Genomic DNA, 20,405 nt, shown 5'->3' on the forward strand with positions numbered 1-20,405 from the left:
GTGTCACCTGCTACGTTGATAACGAGCCTATCAGCAACATAATCCGCTATGCCAACCAGGGGCAGCATTTTCTCTTCTTCTATTATGACGAGCCGTTCTATATCCCGCCAGAGTTCTGCAGTGACGTGTGAATAAGTTGCGTCCGTTAGTTCCAATACGTCTGGCAGCTTAACAGTCTTGTTACTTCTCGGACCAAATTCCGCGGCCTGGCTCCAGATCACTTCTGTTGGGTTCATATTGTAATGGTCAATAACAAATGTAAAAATGCAGCATTTGTATGACGTGCTCTATGCCGTGAAAATGATTGCTTTTCATGTTTCTGCGATACTCATCTACCTCTGTGGTATAAAACGATGGACAAAGACCAAATAAACAGGATTCGGTTTTTCATTTTCGCCTCAAAAATTAAATTATGTTTTCTTAATTTAAGCAACTTTTATTAACAGTCTTTCATAAAACATAGATAGTTAAGAATTTGTATTTGAAATGGAAACAGGAATTTCGCGTCCAATATGTAATTAGAAACAAGAAGACGTGCATTATTCATAAAAAATGATGAGTTTTATAATTATGAGATGTAGTTATCTCAAACTGAACGAGTTCTTATTGACACCGGCGAAATTTGAACCAACGCACGAATAACGCCATTTGGTTCACATGCCAATACTCTACCGATTGCGCTACACGTTCAACATGAGTTGCATTGTATACAACTCTTGGAAAACTTCGAAGCCGATTGTTTCCGTAAATTTTTGAAAAAAACATAAGAACAGCCTATTTCTCGGCTCTTTTTAACCGTGTTCCACGCGCGTGCTTCACCACGGAACAGAAAACAGCCAACCATTTTCAAACTGCGCATCAACAGCGCGACAATCAGAGCACAACGCTGCAGACCGTACGCTGTGACTGTACACGATTTTTTAAATAAAAACTACATAGCTAAACCATGATTAACAAAAGCGTTGATGGCAGTTAATACTTTTGAATATCTTAAAGTTTCATTTAACGTAAGTTAGTAATAAGATATCTAGTAGCCGGCCGGTGTGGCCGAGCGGTTCTAGGCGCTTCAGTCTTGAACCGCGCGACCGCTACGGTCGCAGGTTCGAATCCTGCCTCGGGCATGGATGTGTGTGATGTCCTTAGGTTAGTTAGGTTTAAGTAGTTCTAAGTTCTAGGGAACTGATGACCTCAGATGTTAAGTCCCATAGTGCTCAGAGCCATTTTGATATCTAGTACATAAGTTGAACCTACTTCCAAGTGCGTAACAACACCAGTGTACGTGTGCTACGGCTTTTGACCAATCATCGCGTTTGTGTTTGTTTACATCAGGTTTATTCTCATGATGACCGGATTATAGTAATGTTACAGCTTGTGGCTGGTTGCAGTATTTTCTTCAGTGTAACGCTGTTTACACCATAATGTTCATTAGATATGTAAACCACGAAATATTAACTGCTGAAGTGTTTAGTAGTGTGCTTCCGAGCGTTCTGCCGAGTTGTCCCCATTACAGGCACAATATTTTGAGGAGCGCCCCGCCGTCTTCTTCGGATGCTGCGACTTTTGCTACTATGTGAACTCGTTGCCTGAACTCCAGCCAGAGTCTGAATAATTGTTGGCCTCACGCCGTCGCCACGCGCTCTAATGCTGTTTCGTCTTTCACAGCTCGCCCTGATATACTGCGAACGGCAAAGTCTCTCACAATCAGCATTTCCCACCTGTGGTGGATGTGATGGCTGACGAGATTTTAATAACCTGACTGCCGGACCCCAAGCTTTTTTGTTTAAACCGATTCCTCCAATCTTGTTTATCATATTTTCTAACATCTTTATCTGGATAGACTGATTAATTACGCTGTCTGAGAAAAATCGCGTGCACAACGATTCTGCTCTCACCGTATTTCATCTCATATTATATTCGAGTCAGCGCTCGGTGTCAGCTGGCAATGCTTTGTTTTTTTAGTCGGGTATGTCGCTGATGTTCCTTACAGCTCTCCTCGAGGTGGCGCAGTGGTTAGACACTGGACTCGCATTCGGGAGGACGACGGTTCAATCCCGCGTCCGGCCATCCTGATTTAGGTTTTCCGTGATTTCCCTAAATCGCTCCAGGCAAATGCCGGGATGGTTCCTTTCAAAGGGCACGGCCGACTTCCTTCCCTAATCCGATGAGACCGATGACCTCGCTGTCTGGTCTCCTTCCCCAAACAAACAACCAACCAACCAACCAACAGCTCTCCTCGACTTTTCTGACAGTCTGCTCCACGTAAGACATGCGACATTCACCCGGAATGCGATACACATACGACTTTTGGATACGTAGACCATCTTTAACATTACAAAAAATATATTTCACTTTAACTGAAGGTTCAAAATGGCTCTGAGCACTATGGGACTTAACTGCTGAGGTCATCAGTCCCCTAGAACTTAGAACTACAAACCTAAGGACACCACACACATCCATGTCCGAGGCAGGATTCGAACCTGCGACCGTAGCGGTCGCGCGGTTCCAGACTGTAGCGTCTAGAACCGCTCGGTCACCTCGGCCGGCTTAGCTGAAGTGATCGAAACACAACGGATGCCAGGTTTCCGTAAGTGTCTACCGTTCTTTCTGGATATTGAACCAGCATAAGGTAGATAAGCATTTTTTGGCTTCTCTTCCTCGGTCTCAGTCCCCACCTCTCTCTCCGGCTTTCCGGTTTTGACTGCACCGTCCTTTCAATCTGATGATCTGAGTATACATTCCTTCGGAACATTAATCGTAGGAGTTGTAATTTTCAGCAAGCCTCTCCTTGTCTGAAAATGCTAAAACTCTAAGGACCAAAGTCTTTGGAATCGAAGTTCTTTGTAACGTACACTGATGGCTCGAGAAAGCCTGAGAGACTGCTGTAGAGCCCTCCGTATACGTTTATGTCGACGCAATTTACTTTTCATATGATTTATTTTACCCTGGTTCTATGTCGATGCAATTTACTTTTACTATGATTTATTTCACCTCGGTTCTTGCCTTCCAGAAAGCATTCGATATAGTTCTGAGCCGTCGTCTAGTAAACAAAAGTGCTTACGGGAAATCTGAACAGTTGCACGATTTATCTGAGGACTTACTACCAAACGCAATTCAGTGAATCCACTATGTTTCTCTTAATGAAGAGGCATCCTCAGAAGAAAAGATTAACGTCCAGCGTAACTATAAGCAACGTGATAGGGCCACTGTCGATCCCAGTATATATACATTGAACCGCCAAAAAAACTTGTATAGCCATGCGTATTCACGTACAGATATATGTAAAAAGACAGAATACGGCGCTGCGGTTAGCAACGCCTACATGAGATAACAAGTGTCTGGTACAGCTCTTAGATAGGTTACTGCTGCTACAATGGCATGTTATCAAGATTTCAGTGAGTTTGAACGTGATGTTGCAGTCGGCGCACAAATGGTGCGACACAGCGACTCCAAGGTAGCGATGAAGTGTGAATTTTCCCGTACGACCTTTTCATGAGTGTACCGTGAATATCAGGAGTCCGGCAAAACATCAAATCTCCGACATCACTGCGTCCGGAAAAAGGTCCTGCGAGAACGGGACCAACGACGACTGAAGAGAATCGTTCAATGTGACAGAAGTGCAAGCCTTCCGCAAATTGCTGGAGATTTCACTGCAGAGCCATGAACAAGTGTCAGCGTGCGAACCATTCAACGAAACATCATCGATATGGGCTTTTGGAACCGAAGGCCCACTCGGGTACTCTTGATGACTGCACGACACGAAGTTTTACGCCTCGCCTGGGCCCGTCACCACCGACATTGGACTGTCGGAAACATTTTGCCTGGACGGACGAGTTTCGGTTCAAATTGTATCGAGCGGATGGATGGGTATAAGTATGGAGACAATCTCATGAATCCATGGGCCATGCATATCAGCAGGGGACTGTTAAAGCTGTTGGAGGCTCTGTAATTGTGTGGGGCGTGTGCAGTTCGAGTGATACGGGACCCCTGATACGTCTAGATACGACTCTGACGGCTGACACGTACATACGCACCCTGTCTGATCATCTGCATCCACTCGTGTCCATTTGGCATTCCGATGGAATTGGACAGTTCCAGCAGGATAATGCGACACCCCACATGTCCAGAATTGCTACAGAACGGCTCCAGGAACACTCTTCTGAGTTTAAACACTTACGATGGGCACCAAACTAGCCAGACGTGAACACTATTGAGCACATCTGGGATGCCTTGCAAAGTGCTGTTCAGAAGAAATCTCCACCCCCTCGTACTCTTACGGATTTATGGACAGCCCTGTAGGATTCATGGAGTCAGTTCCCTCCAGCACTACTTCAAACATTAGTCGAGTCCATGCCACGTCCCACGTCGTGTTGCGGCACTTATTCGCCCTCGCGGTGGCCCTACACGATATTAGGCAGGTGTACCAGTTTCTTTGACTCTTCAGCGTATAAAAAACATGACGTATATTGCCTGTGGCCCTATGCTATTCGTAGACATCGCAGTTTTGTGCTGGGGTGAGACATCGTTACAAACTTGTTACTAACCGCATAGGGACATGCCCATACTAAGTGCCTGATGCAAAGTCTGTTAACGTTCTCACAATGTGAATATAATGTGCATAAATATAGGAGATGTTACGACATCGCTTGATCACGTGATGAGGGATCAGTCACTGGAATAAATAACAACCTTCAATTATTTAAGAGTTTCTGTCCGGAGTGACACCAGACGCGATGGCGACATGAGACAAAAGGAAGGCACATGCAAGACTCAGATTTGCTCAAAGAATCCTAAGGAAGTGTAATTCACCCTCGGCAGAGGTCACAAAAAATCGTTTGTTCGATCAATTCTTGAACTGTTCATCGGTCAGGGACTCTTAACGAGTTAGTTTCTGAGTTCGGCTCAAGAGTTTGCTCACTCCCCGTCGAGGCTTGCAGCTACAGCTACACCGCTGTGTGTGACAAACTTTGAACTGTGTGTATTGTTTAACGGAAGGAGTTTACAATTTCATGTACCCTCGATGACAAAGCAATTAACACGAAGAAAAATTATTAGTAACTGCACATTGTAACAATACATTACAGACGACTTAATCTGCAGTAGTGTGGACCAAGAAATACAATCTGCCGTCTGCGATGGCCGGACACTGTAGGGCACACCGCTGCCAGATACCTGGAACTTTGTAAAAATTATAACTCCAAAGAAGCTATGTGTTCAAAATATTACATTTCCACGATCAGTTTTTGCAGCACGCAGGGGCTTATCTCATCTAACTCTTTAGCGAGCTGTTAGTTTTAGGCATATCGAGCTGGCGCCGAAGCAAGTTGGATAGGAGCAAGTTGCAAATCCCATTTCAGACGTCCAGATTTCATAAGGGACGATTCTTGTGAATAGACCACGGCTAATTTCCTAGTCCCTCCCTTTCTAAACCCTTTTGCACGATTGACTTCTTTGTCTCATTTGCCTATTCGAGACAAGTGCGTCTACTGCAGCGCCTCTGGCGTTTTATTCCTATACTAAATCTCGTCCGTCTCTAGTGGTAATTTTCGTTTACATGACAGCGTCAAAGTTGTGTGTGGTGTGAGATATGTCTGCTGAACAGTGAAAATGAGGTTATCGGGGACTATCCTTTTTATGAAAAAAATCGAAATATAGTTACAAAATGTAGATACGAGTAATGATAATAGCGTTTATTAATGACCAAAGCAAAATTCATAGTGGATGTTCTTCTCAAAGGTCGTGTGGTAAACTTTCTACGCTCCTGAGAACTCAGAGAAACGGAAAAGTGCCGTCCAAACATTTCAAAACATATATATCCATATGTTCTAGAAAATACATACCTGCAAATATATCAGCCAATATCTAAATGTAATTAGCAGCTCCATTTTAATTTAATCTGTGTGTTTTTTTCTTGCTAAAAGCCAAATAAAATTGAAAATTATTTTTCTCGTCAAGTAATTCTGATTTTTCACTACTCAAATAATTTTTTCATTAAAACAACTTTATCTATTTAAAAAGTTTTCGAAGGTGGCTAGCCACAGTCATGCAACGTTTTTTGAAAGAATAAACTGCCATTTGACTGTGTATTGCCATATTTATCTACTGTACTATCTATATTTTGGCTTTTACGCCAGTAGCAACTAAGAACTTTTAGCATTGTACTTGATAATAGCATAAAACCGAAATCTAGGTAGTACAGAAGATAAATACAGTAATACACAGTCAAATGGCTGTTTCTTCTATCTAAATTATCTATTTACTTTCTTATTTATGCATAGCGTGAGCTTTTTCTCTGTACAGTGTAAATACTTTTCCATTTCTAATATTTCGCCTGTCTTGAAGGAGCTTTTTCTCTGTACAGTGTAAATACTTTTCCATTTCTAATATTTCGCCTGTCTTGAAGGAGTTGTATGAAAAATACCAGGATCTCGTGCAACATTTTCAGTGTATCTGTAAAAAAAGGCAAGCAACGCAATAAAAATTAAAATGACATGAAAGCACAAAATCCGTTTCCACAAAAGAAGTGACCTGGACCATAACTGGTTAGCTGCCAATGTTAGCCTACGCCACCGCAGTTCCTTGCTTCTGTGCATGTGCAATGTGTGGCATATTCGGAAATTTACAGTTTCACACTCAGCACAAGCTATACGTCACTAACGCCAGAGACACACCCGTAGATGTGGGTTGGTGCTGATTTACATGAAAGCACAAAATGTGCACGCATTTTAAGAGTCGTTTTCGATCAGAGAGTCGCTTGTGTAAAACGCCTTTATTCACTCTGAACGTGGCTTCATACCACCATCGTCGATACGACCCACAATTCCTTCAGTTCTTAAATGGAAACGTCTTTATTCCTTCGCTAGTTACGTCATTAAACTGACACAAAAACACTCTAATTGACAGTAAAAAACGGATCGTTAGTAGTGGGGCAACAGGGGCATCAGCACAGGTTGTTACTTTAGTGCAGGTTGTCTACATTCAGGAGCCAGCATACATTCAGGGACAAACCTGTAGTTCCCTTTTGACTGACAGGTCCTTAACCTATTGTTATGCTAAGAGGATTATGATGCTCTAAGGATAATCCATCCTTAACCTGTTGTGCTGTTAAGTGGTTTTCCATGTCACCCCCACCCCCTCCTAGTCCTCTCGGAAATCCGGCACTACTTCTGATATAAAATTAATTGACTAATTAATTAAACTGATTGAAGAAAATTGATGGGAAGTAGCTCAATTGTACTACTTCTGGTATTCACGAGCTGCTTCATCTGATTCAAATACCCCCAACCACTTTGTCAAATCGTCGGACTAATTAATTAATTAAATCAATATCCTTCAGTTACCCTTGCCTCCCTCACCCTTCTGGAAATACTGATTGATTGATCACAGAGTATGGAATATTGTTTAAACAATTTAGATGATGTATGGAATATTGTTTATTTTAAAAGTCAGTGGGATATAAGGTGGTGTATTTTATTTACAGGATTTGTCAGGAAATCGAAGGACTAAATCAGCATATTGAAAAGTCAAAGCATCCTTCGGAGAAATTAAAAGCAAGGGTGGTAACATTAAGAGTACAATGAGAATTCCACTGTTACATGCAGAGGAGAGAGCAGACAGGTGTAAAGAGTACACTGAACGCCTCTATGAGGGGGAAGATTTGTTTGATATGACAGAAGAAGAAACAGGAGTCGATTTAGAAGAGGCAGGGGAACCAGTGCTAGAATTTAAAAGAGCTTTGGAGGACTTAAGATCAAATAAGATAGAATGGATAGATAAAATTCCATCAGAATTTCTAAAATCACTGTGAGAAGTGGCAACAAAACGGCTATTCACAGTGGTGTGCAGGATGTCTGAATCTAGCGACATACCATCTGACTTCCGGAAAAAATATCATCCACACAATTCCGAAGACTGCATGAGCTGAAAAGTGAGATAATTATCGTACAATCAGCTTAACTGCTCTTGCATCCAAGTTGCTGACAAGAATAATATACAGAAGAATGGAAAAGAAAACTGAGGATGTGTTAGATGTCGATCCGTTTAGTTTTACGAAAGATAAAGGTACCTGAGAGGCAATTCTGACGTTGCGGTTGATAATGGAAGCAAGGCTAAAGAAAAATCAAGATATGGTTCAAATGGCTCTGAGCACTATGGGGCTTAACATCTGAGGTCATCAGTCCCCTAGAACTTAGAACTACTTAAACCTAACTAACCTAAGGACATCACACACATCCATACCTGAGGCAGGATTCGAACCTGCGACCGTAGCAGTCGCGCGGTTCCGGACCGAAGTGCCTAGAACCGCTCGGCCACAACGGCCGGCAAAATCAAGACATGTTCATAGGTTTTGTCGACCTGAAAAAAACGTTGGACAATGTAAAATGGCGCAAGATGTTCGAAATTCTGAGGAAACAGGGGTAAGCTACAGGGAGAAATTGTAATATACAATATGTACGAGAACCAAGAGGGAATAATAAGAGTGGATGACCAAGAATAAGTGCTCAGATTAAAAAGGGTGTAAGACAGGGTTGCAATCTTTCTCCCGTACTGTTCAATCTGTACATCGAAGAAGCAATGATACAAATAAAAGAAAGGTTCAGGAACGAGATTAAAATTCAAGGTGAAAAGATATCAATGATACGATTCGCTGACATTACTATCCTGAGTCAAACTGAAAAAGAATTACGCGATCTGCTGACTGGAGTGAACAGTCTAATGGGTACAGAATATGGACAGAGAGTAAATCGAAGAAAGACGGAAGTAATGAGAAGTAGCAGAAATGAGAACAGCGAGAAACTTAACATCAGGATTTATGGTCACGAAATAGATTAAGGACCGGACAGAGCAAGGAGGACACCAAAAGCAGACTAGCACTGGCAAAAAGGGCATTCTTGGCCGAGAAAAGTCTACTAGTATCAAACATAGCCGTTAATTTGAGGACGAAATTTCTGAGAATGTACGTTCGGAGCACAGCGTTGTATGGTAGTGTAGAATAGACTGTGGGAAAACCGGATAAGAAGAGAATCAAAGAATTTAAGATGTGGTTCTAGAGCCGAATGTTGAAACTTAGGTGGACTCATAAGCTAAGGTTCTGCACAGAATCGGAGAGGAAAGGAATACGTGGGAAACAGTGACAAGGAGAAGTGAGAAGATGATAGGACATCTGTTACGACCTCAAGGAACGACTTCCGTGGTACTAGAGAGAACTGTAGGGGGCAAAAACTGTAGAGGAAGACAGAGATTGGAATACATCCAGCCAATAATTGAGGACATAGTTTGCAAGTGCTACTCTGAGATAAAGAGGTTCGCACAGCAGAGTAATTCGTGGGGGGCCGCATCAAACCAGTCAGAAGACTGACGCCTCAAAAAGTATCATGTGTATCAAATGGAATAGTTTTGTCATGATTGCTTCTCCGAAGGACCTCAATGATATTAAGAGAATATCGTGCTTCGCATCACTTAGGTGTTTCAGTGACACGGGAAATTCTTCACGTATTGTCACATTTCCTTTCTCATCTTCATATACTTTCTCTTCCCTCCTGTCCACAATGTTTCTGTCTTGTGTCTAAATCTGTCCTGGAAGCAATTTCGAATCTCAGTTTTTGACATGAAAATACTCTGTTGTAAATCTCTTTCCTGTATTTCCAATTCTTTGTGCCTCTTCAATCGAGCGTATTTTGGTTCTCTTGTTTACATGAAATTTCCATATTTAATGTGTCAATATACCCTGTTCTGTTCTAAGCATGTGTCAGAAGAACACCATCATCTTTTTTCCCTATGTAGAAAGATATAAATTAATACAGATGAGTAGGGAAAACAATACCGTAATGTTCGATTACAGCATTAGTAATGTGTTACTTGAAACAGTCATATCGTAAATATCCATGCAAAGCAACGTGAAATAGAACGAGTACCTGAGGATGGCGGTAGAGGTGGCAAATCGGCCACTTCGGTTTATTACGAGAATTTCAGGAAGGTGTGGTTCAACTTTAAGGGAGACTGCATTAGAACGTTGGCGCGACCCATTCTTGCGTCGGATTAAAGGAAGACATCGAAGCAATTCAGAGGCGGGCTGCTAGATTTGTTACTGGTAGGTTTGATCAACACGCGAGTATTGTGCAGGTGCTTCATGAACTCAAATGGAATATCCTGGTGGGAAGATGAAGTTCTTTTCACGAAACACTATTGAGAAAATTTAGAGAATCGGCGTCTGAAGCTGACAGCAGAACGATTCTAGTGCCGCCAACGGACATTTCGCGTAAGAACCACGACGATAAAGAGAAATTATTACTCGTACAGAGGCATATAGACAGTGGTTTCCCCTCGCCCTATTTGCAAGTGAAACAGGAAAGGAAATGACTGGTGGTAGTACGAGGTACCCTCCGCCATGAATCGTATGGTGGCTTGTTTTTATTTTTGCAAAGAGCCCACGCAAAAAATGAAGCCCAGGAACGTTGACACAAGCCATCATTATGCTGCAGGATAATGCCCTCTCACAAGACGCAAAAAGTGCCGCAGAAGTTTCACCAAAGAGCCGTTACACACCCTCCATACATCCCGGTCTCTCCCCATGCAATATCCATATCTTTGGAGGCCTGAAGAAAGACATTCGTGACCGTCGATTTGTTTCGGACAAAGAGTTCTTCTTATGGGGCAGCCGCAACGGTACATGTCCATTTTTAAAAAAAAGAAGAAACCGCAAGGACAGTTGCTTAATCCACAGTCTTTTATTAGGTACACGACATAATAATAAAAACGTTCTGTTACACGCGAATGCGGAAGACCCACAAGTATGAAATATCAGGTAAGTAACCATAACCCAACGAGGTGGCACGGTGGTTAGCATTCGGGAAAAAGACGGTTCAAACCCGCGTCTGGCCATCCTGATTTAGGTTTTCCGTGGTTTCCCTAAATCGCTTCAGGCAAATGTCAGGATGGTTCCTTTGAAAGGGCACGGCCGACTTCCTTCGCCATCCCCTCCCGGATGGGACCGACGACATCGCTGTTTGATCCCTTCCCCCAAATCAATAACCAACGAAGCAACCAAGGAAATACGCAGCTAAAATTTCAGAATTAAATCAAATTAAAAGACCGAACACGACGTTACTTACTAATAAAATCACTTAATCATCTGAGGCCATCCTCATCCCAATGGTCTCATGGAACCAAAGGTACCGTGTCAAAAGGGTAAAACAAACCTAAAAAAAACCGAAGACGCGGACACCAAAAGTTACCAAAGTAATTAAACATGTATAAACTTCTAATTGTTGTTGTTTATAGGTCCTCTAACTCTGTCTTCAAAGCATTTATGCTCAAGATACAGAGGATTCTTGATTCATTGTGTAGGAAGTACCAGAAATTAGTTATATGTGGTGACTTTAATATTAATTTTGTATATGGTGGTGCACGAAAAAGGATGTTGGTAGATCTCCTAAATTCATGTGATCTGATGCAGACCGTGTATTTTCCAAATAGGGTGCAGGTAAACAGTACCACAGCCATAGACAATATTTTTATTCATTCTTCATTACTAGATGGCCATTCTGTTTGTAAAAGGGTGAATGGCCTTTCAGACCATGATGCACAAATTTTAACACTAAAAGGCTTTTGTACTCAAACAAGCGTCACATATAATTACAAACTATGTAGGAAAGTTAATCCAACAGCAACAGAGAGTTTTTTAAACCTTGTCAAGGAACAAGAGTGGCAGTGTCGATAACATTGATGATAAATATAATTATTGGCGACTCCATGGAGTGTTGTGTGCACCACGACCAAATAGTGGATAGAATTGGAAGGAAAATCAGCATTGGCCGTATTTTGTTGTTTTATTGTCAGCAAATTGTCAGTTTATATGATCGCTCTAAGCTTGTGGTTATAGTTTGATACCAGTGCCTGCCAATTTTAATTGTATAATGGTCACTAAATCACTGAAAATCGATTTTGCTGGAAAAAAAAGAACACGGCCAATGCTGATTTTCCTTCCAATTCTATAAATATAATGCTTTCCTTAACACATTTCCCATGCACTTTGAGAGTTGGTTTCCAGTAGTACATTCTTAACAAGGTACTAGCAGCAATAGGCAGCCCGTGTGACTGACTAGTGGGATAAGGATATTATGTAGAACAAAGTGGGAATTATATCAAAATGTTAGAAGTAATCACAATAAAGCTGCAGCATCCCATTAAAAACAGTATTGTAAGGTGCTTAAAATGATATTAAGAGGGCATAGAGTATGTGGTATGCAAATATAATAGCTAATTAACAGGATAAAATTGAAACCATATGGTCAGTTGTGAAGGAAGTGTCTGGTCAGCAGCGAAAGGTCGACGATATAAAGTCAGTTCGTAGTAAAAATATTTTTGTTACTGATAAATTAGATATATGTACAGTACTTAACAATCATTTTCTGAGCATTACTGGTGAATTAAATAAAAATTTAGTTTCCACAGAGAATCATCTAACTTTCTTGGCAAATACCTTTCCGAGATTTATGTCTGAAATACTCCTCTGTGATACAGACAAGGGGGAGATTGAGTCAATAATGAAATCGCTGAAGACTAAGGATTCTCATGGATATGATGGAGTGCCTAGCAGAATATTAAAGTACTGTGTTGCACGTGTTAGCCCAGTACTTAGCCAAAGTCGTAATTTTCCGTTAGGAATGGTCAGTTTCCTGAACGACTGAAGTTCTCAGTAGTAAAGCCGCTTTATAAAAATGGAGAAAGGGATAATGTAGACAATTTTAGACCTATTTCTATGCCATCAGTGTTCGCTAAAGTTATTGAAAAGGCTGTGTATGTAAGGATAATTGATCATTTTTTATCACACGATTTCCTATCAAATGTACAGTTCGGCTTTAGAAGTCGTTTAACAACCGAAAATGCTATATTATCTTTTCTCTGTGAGATACTGGATGGGTTAGACATAAGGTTTCGAACTCTAGGCATATTTTTTTTATTTAACTAAGGCATTTGATTGTGTTGATCACAAAATATTGCTCAAGAAGTTGGATCATTACAGAATACATGGAGTAGCTCACAATTGGTTCACCTCTTATTTTAGCAACAGACAGCAAAAGGCCATTATTCACAATGTTGAGAATGGCTGTGATGTAGGATCTGAGTGGGATACAGTCATGTGGGGGGTGCCCCAGGGATCAGTGTTGGGGCCACTCTTGTTCCTTATTTATATAAATGATATAAACTCTAGTATTATGGGTAACTCGAAAATATTTCTGTTTGCTGATGACACTAGCTTGGTAGTAAAGGAAGTTGTGTGCAACTTTGGTGCAGTTTCAAATAGAGCAGTTCATGACCTAAGTTCATGGCTTGTAGAAAATAAACTAACGCTAAATCACAGTAAGACTCAGTTTCTACAATTTCTACCACACACTTCAACAAAACCTGACGCTTTAATTTCACAGAATGGTGTAACCTCCCCGCAAAACTTTGAAAGACAATATTTAAATGTTAATGGGAATAGAGCCAAGTGTAAACTTCCCACAAAAATATGAAAATGAACAGAATTGAATAAGAATTGCAAATAGTGCCAAATGTTAGCTTCCCACAGTAATAAAAGTCAATGATGATAAAAATGTGCAAAAATGTTAAGTCCCCACAAAATTAACGTTAAGATCAACCTGCTAAATTTTATAAGGTCATCTGCGCTGACCTTTGGCCCTGTGCAATAATCAACCTGATAAAATTGATTCTGGGAAATATTGTTTCAATTGTAATGATTATTTTCTTAAAAAGATTGCTTTGAGAACAAAATTATTATTGGGGCAATTCTTGAACAAATCAATTACAGTTAACATACATTACATTATCAGATGTGCGCAATGCTGCTTCATTACCTTATTTTAAAAAATATACCTCGTCCTGAACCTTGACCAGAGACCCATGTCGACGCCCGCCGACTCCTCACACACAACTCCGACTGATTCGCGCGCTCTACTAGCACTGACGAACTACATGCTCTCGCGACTCGCTACGTACAACTACAGCCTCGCAACTGCACTGAACTCTCGCGCGGTCAAGCGCAGACTAGCAACGATAAATAACTCTCTGGTCAGAGATTCTGTCATGCCTCGCCATCGCTGCTACTGAATACATACGTGTTTCAATGATTAGTGAAACTGAACAGTTCAAATTTCTAGGTGTTCAGATAGATAGTAAATTGTCGTGGAAAGTCTACGCTCACGACCTTGTTAAAAGTCTTTTCGAAGGCTATCTTAAGTGAGTGATCGTTCGACGCGAAAATTAGTCTACTTTGCTCATTTTCATTTGCTTATGTCGTATGGTATTGTGCAGGGTGTTACAAAAAGATACGGCCAAACTTTCAGGAAACATTCCTCACACACTAATAAAGAAAAGATGTTATGTGGACATGTGTCCGGAAACGCTTAATTTCCATGTTAGAGCTCATTTTAGTTTCGTCAGTATGTACTGTACTTCCTCGATTCACCGCCAGTTGGCCCAATTGAAGGAAGGTAATGACTTCGGTGCTTATGTTGACATGCGACTCATTGCTCTACAGTACTAGCTTCAAGCACATCAGTACGTAGCATCAACAGGTTAGTGTTCATCACGAACGTGGTTTTGCAGTCAGTGCAATGTTTACAAATGCGGAGTTGGCAGATGCCCATTTGATGTATGAATTAGCACGGGGCAATAGCCGTTGAATTTGCCAAAATCCCGATTTCAAATCTAGTGTGGAATAAATAGCTGTATCGTGAAATTTCTGTAGTAGTTCTTCTAGTGTCTGTGGTCGATCTGTTTCATTAATAATAATGTCATTGATGTGACGTGAATCAAGTACGAGGCGAAGTGAGCCATCTTTTTTCTTAACAAGATGTAGCGGGTTTATGTACGGACTAACTGCCGTTTCTATAATTCCTTGGTCAAGCATATCCTGCAATTCTTTTTTAACCTGTTCTCTATGAATATACGGAATGGGATAATGCTTGGCTTTAAATGTGTCGTGCTGTTTGACTTGAAATTCATACATAAAGCCGGACATAGTACCAGGAATGTTGTCGAAAACTGGAGTTTGCTGTAAAAGAATTTTGTGTAGTTGCGTGCGTTCGTCGTCTGTATTTGCACTGCTTTGTTTAACGTTATCAGAAATCATTTTCATTACGTCGTAGTCAGCTTCGTATGGAGTATTATAGTTATGTACGTACGTATCAGTGAACAATGTGGAATTATAGTCTATGTTACGTGTTGCGGAAATGACCTCTGTACGATTAATTGTTTGTTCTTCTGCAGATAATGAGTGCTGAAATTCTAAAGCCAATTGTACATTTTCATCCTTTAGCATTAAATAGGAATTTTGAAAGTCAATAATGGCATCGTGTTGTACCAGAAAATTCGTACCTAAAATAACGTCTGTTGTCAATAAAGGAACAATCCAAAAATTTGAGTGAAATGTGTGACCTGCAATACAAAATGATAAATGCGTCTGTAATTTAACGTCTACACCTTTACTCGATACTGCTCCTTTCACTTTCGTTTTGCCTAATGGTAATGTAGGATAGGTATTCTCTTTGTTACACTCGTTGAAAGTTTCTTCATTTATTACTGACACAGGTGATCCAGAATCGATTACTGCTGAAAATTTCGATGAACCTATTTGAATTTCGATATCAGGGTGTGAAATGGTTTTTTGAACAACTGGTCTTTCCTGTAAAAGAGTGTCTCGGATGTCGTCAAAAGTAATAACATTTTCGTGAACAATATTCTGTGTGTCAAAGGTAGTGCTTGTGTTACTGGAAGATGCGACCTTTACACTATCTACTCAGATTCTATCTGACGTGTTATTATTTTCAGGAGAATTCTGTGGAATTTCCACTATTTGAACTGTTCTGTTATTTCTTCCAGACGTGTTACGCTCTGGATGATACCTACTATCTGTTTCATTCACTAGAATATGTTGTTGTGGATAATTTTGCTGTTGGTATGACCGACTGTTGTTAGATGTACGCTGAAAATTGTCCTCATTATTTTTATGTCTGTCGTAATAGTCATTCCTATACGGTGCATTGCGATAGGAATTGATATACTGTGTTTTCTGTACGTAGTTGTTTCTTTGCTGCCGTGCGTTACTATTTGTTGTACCTGGGACTATACGTTCACGCGGCGAAACATTAAAGTTAGGTTGACCTTGTGCATTACATTGTTGGTTAGGTATGCTAACCGACTGACTTTCATGCTGTTGCGGTGGAAAACTTCTATTGTTACTAAAATGTGGTTCCTGTTGCTAAAAATTTTACACATACTGATGATTACGATTTTATCTGTTATCACAATTACGCTGGTAGTTCTGGAGTGCCTAATGAAAATTGTCACTTTCGGTAAAAATTTGTCTTATCGGGTTTTAATTACATATTCTTAATCCTAAATAGGGCAATAGTTAAGGAGCTGTTCTGATAGATATAAAGGATAGTAGAAGAGAAGGCAGCAGTGCAGAAAACTAAAGATGAAACAGCACTACTACAGCTCGGGGCCCTATGCATGCTACGGCACATATTCATTAAAGCGTAATGAATCCCCTGAGGTCTATTACGCGCTGCAAATAAATTTTAGCTTTTGTGTTATAGGCAATGGCGGTAAAAATTCAGAAATAAATTGCTGTATCCAATCTAGTGGGAGAATCTGTGTCCTGTCATTTTTAAATACTTTAAATTTTCTCACTGGCAGAAAATGTTTGTAATCAAAATGATCGTCTCTGTATGACGGAACAGGTTCATGATTGTATGAGAATCTATTGAACTGTGGTTGTTCGGAATCTAAGTCGCGTACTCTCTGTAGATTACCTAAATTATACGCGCTGCGTGAGTCTGAAAAATGTTCACAAAGTGGCGTCTGCTGTGATGTGTTATTGACTGAAATACTTTTCATCTCTGTTACTTCTTGCTGTAAACTTGACAATTTTCTACGCAATGTGTTATTAGATGAATCGATCTCACTGATTGTCTGTTGTAGATTTTGAAATTCAGGTGTTTGATTAAATGAAACCGGTTCAGTATCGTCTGATTTATTGTCATTAGTACTTACGATAACATCAATACGACTGGCCAATTCATCATATTTTTCAGTCAGTATTTTTACCTGATCATCGGTTTTAGTGTCAGAGGCATTAATCTGTTTTTGCAATTTACGTGTAGTTTCGTTCAGTTTTTTAACGTCAGCTTTGACGACATCGGAATCCTGTGTTAGTTCTAATTGCTCGAGTGTCGGTCACTGTTTGAAAATCGGTTGTGTATGTGTCTGTTTTCGATTTAAGATCGAAAATTTCGTCACGTAATTCGGTGTTCAACTGTTCGACGGTATTAATTTTGTCCGATACTGTAGCAATATTGTTGTCCACATATGTTTTTGCCTTCGCAAACATTTTACGTTTGTCTTCTTGTCTCTGAGCAGTGATTGTTTCCATTACTTGGCGTTTTACTTTATTTTGATCCTGAATAAATTTGCGGAAATGCGTATCACTGTTTTGTATGTGCTGATTAAAGCGCTCGTCAATTTGAGTGTTCTGTTGTTCGAACTTCGCGTCTATCTTTGCGTCCATTGTGCGCGAAAGTTCTGCTGTCATTAATTTAAATTCGTCGCGTAATTGTGTAGCTTTTTCAGAGCATTGTTTAGCAACTTCGCTAATTTTGTCTCTAAGTGTTTCTGTTGCAGCTGTTTGCATATCCCTTAATTCTTGAGCAACAGATCTAATTTCTTCGCTACTTTTCTTTGAACAAGCCTCAATTTCTTCGTGTAACTGTTCCTTAGTGTCATGGCACTGCGCGGCAACGGCTCTAATTTGTTCACTAAGCTGCCTGGAATTGTTGTCTAATTTTTCATTTAACTGTTGTTTGAGATTTTCGTTATTTTCATTAAGCTGTTGTTTGAGATCTTCTTTAAGTTGTTTGGAATTGTTGTCTAATTTTTCACTCTGTTGTTTACCCTGTTGTAGCAATATTGCCATAATTTGTTCCAAGGTAACATTACCTACTCTATTCTCTGTACTGTTTGATGGTGTATCTGCAATTGTCGCGTTTTGTGTGACCATTTGGTCATTCTGTAATTTACAAAAAGGTTTGCCAGTCGGATGTACACTGTCAGTCACTATTTCGGAATTAAATAAATCTGTCCTACTTTGAGTATCCTGTTCATTTTCATTAGAAAAATTCGTCTGTCCGTTACGTGAATTTTCAACACCGGGTGTGTTAAGCTGGGCAGCGCTCATTACAATAGGGCGCCCCGCGTCATCAATTGTCCTCAAATTAACAGAGGAGACAATTGAGTTCGTTTGCTCATCAGTAGGATGATTGTCAGTAAACGGTGGATTGTCATCATTACACTGCGCGTCACAAGCACTATCGGTAATTTCATTCATTATACCTCGCGATACACTATTCACAGTCTTTCGCGGCATTTTTACAGTAGTCACAATTATTCACAAAAGAAATAAGCACAATGCAAAAAGCAACAAACACAAATACAACAGAGCAACGAATTGCCGATGATCTGAGGAAGGAAAGTCATAAAATTAGTAAAAGCGTTGCGCCAAATGCTAATTATATTAAGTAAATAAGAGCAAATATCTGACTACTTTTCAGGAGATTCTCAAAGAAATATGATCCTGGACCAGGTGTCGCCAAGTGTAACCTCCCCGCAAAATTTTGAAAGACAATATTTAAATGTTAATGGGAATAGAGCCAAGTGTAACCTTCCCACAAAAATATGAAAATGAAAAGAATTGAATAAGAATTGCAAATAGTGCCAAATGTTAGCTTCCCATAGTAATAAAAGTCAATGATAATAAAAATGTGCAAAAATGTTAAGTCCCCAAAAAATTAACGTTAAGATCAACCTGCTAAATTTTATAAGGTCATCTGCGCTGACCTTTGGCCCTGTGCAATAATCAACCTGATAAAATTGATTCTGGGAGGAAAAGCAAAGGAAATATTGTTTCAATTGTAATGATTATTTTCTTAAAAAGATTGCTTTGAGAACAAAATTATTATTGGGGCAATTCTTGAACAAATCAATTACAGTTAACATACATTACATTATCAGATGTGCGCAATGCTGCTTCATTACCTTATTTTAAAAAATATACCTCGTCCTGAACCTTGACCAGAGCCCCATGTCGACGCCCGCCGACTCCTCACACACAACTCCGACTGTCTCGCGCGCGCTACTAGCACTGACGAACTACATGCTCTCGCGACTCGCTACGTACAACTACTGCCTCGCAACTGCACTGAACTCTCGCGCGGTCAAGCGCAGACTAGCAACGATAAATAACTCTCTGGCCAGAGATTCTGTTATGCCTCGCCATCGCTGCTACTGAATACATACGTGTTTCAATGGGCATATGATTAGTGAAACTGAACAGTTCAAATTTCTAGGTGTTCAGATAGATAGTAAATTGTCGTGGAAAGTCCACGCTCACGACCTTGTTAAAAGTCTTTTCGAAGGCTATCTTAAGTGAGTGATCGTTCGACGCGAAAATTAGTCTACTTTGCTCATTTTCATTTGCTTATGTCGTATGGTATTGTGCAGGGTGTTACAAAAAGATACGGCCAAACTTTCAGGAAACATTCCTCACACACTAATAAAGAAAAGATGTTATGTGGACATGTGTCCGGAAACGCTTAATTTCCATGTTAGAGCTCATTTTAGTTTCGTCAGTATGTACTGTACTTCCTCGATTCACCGCCAGTTGGCCCAATTGAAGGAAGGTAATGACTTCGGTGCTTATGTTGACATGCGACTCATTGCTCTACAGTACTAGCTTCAAGCACATCAGTACGTAGCATCAACAGGTTAGTGTTCATCACGAACGTGGTTTTGCAGTCAGTACAATGTTTACAAATGCGGAGTTGGCAGATGCCCATTTGATGTATGAATTAGCACGGGGCAATAGCCGTGCCGCGGTACGTTTGTATCGAGACAGATTTCCAGAACGAAGGTGCCCCTACAGGAAGACGTTCGAAGCAATTGGCCGGCATCTTAGGGAGCACGGAACATTCCAGCCTATGACTCGCGACTGGGGAAGACCTAGAACGACGAGGACACCTGCAATGGACGAGGCAATTCTTCGTGCAGTTCACCATAACCCTAATGTCAGCGTCAGAGAAGTTGCTGCTGTACAAGGTAACGTTGACCATGACACTGTATGGAGAGTGCTACGGGAGAACCAGTTGTTTCTGTACCATGTACAGCGTGTACAGGCACTATCAGCAGCTGATTGGCCTCCACGGGTACACTTCTGCGAATGGTTCATCCAACAATGTGTCAATCCTCATTTCAGTGCAAATGTTCTCTTTACGGATGAGGCTTCATTCCAACGTGATCAAATCGTAAATTTTCACAATCAACATGTGTGGGCTGACGAGAATCCGCAC

This window comes from Schistocerca nitens, chromosome 1 (assembly GCF_023898315.1).
Source record: "Schistocerca nitens isolate TAMUIC-IGC-003100 chromosome 1, iqSchNite1.1, whole genome shotgun sequence".
Taxonomy (NCBI): Eukaryota; Metazoa; Arthropoda; class Insecta; order Orthoptera; family Acrididae; genus Schistocerca; species Schistocerca nitens.